This window comes from Sinocyclocheilus grahami, unplaced genomic scaffold (genome assembly GCF_001515645.1).
Source record: "Sinocyclocheilus grahami isolate Dianchi unplaced genomic scaffold, SAMN03320097.WGS_v1.1 scaffold128.1, whole genome shotgun sequence".
Classification (NCBI taxonomy): domain Eukaryota; kingdom Metazoa; phylum Chordata; class Actinopteri; order Cypriniformes; family Cyprinidae; genus Sinocyclocheilus; species Sinocyclocheilus grahami.
Window position 1 is genome coordinate 301,917 of NW_015505307.1, and position 504 is coordinate 302,420.

The 504-nt window shown below is 40.9% G+C and overlaps 1 protein-coding gene across 1 annotated transcript in view; it reads right to left on the reverse strand.

The window, feature by feature from the left end:
• The window catches only part of LOC107590487 (protein-methionine sulfoxide oxidase mical1-like), a 48,725-nt gene that overhangs the window by 12,474 nt on the left and 35,747 nt on the right, over positions 1 to 504 (reverse strand). The gene's annotated exons all lie outside the window — the stretch shown is intronic.

Consider the following 504-nt stretch of genomic DNA (forward strand, 5'->3'; position numbering starts at 1 on the left):
CTCATTCGAAAGAGGGCCTCTAGATGTACACTCGATTCGCATTCGAGAGGGTTCCTCGAGCTGAAGGGTTTCAGTGGTTTTCCATAGACTTAAGCTTTAAAGCGTTTCATCTAGGTAGCCAGTAGCAAACAATGGAGCGCGCTCTGCTGGACAAACTAAGTAATTACACCATTTCATCTGCATTATATGTTCTGTAAAACAATTATTCATATCGGCGGCATATTCGCCGATACCGATATTTCGGCGACAGGCTCATATCGGCAAAACGATATATCGGTCGGGCTCTAGAAATTATATTGCGATAATTATCGTTATCAAATTATGGCTTAGCCCTACTGCGCATATAATGAATATGAAGCAATGCATTACAAGAATTGACTATTCATTAGGGATGCACGATATATCGGCCCCCATATCGGTATCGCCCGATAAATGCTAATTTTTTCTGTTATCGGTATCGGCCTGATAAGAAAATTTGGCCGATATCTTAAAGCCGATAAATAA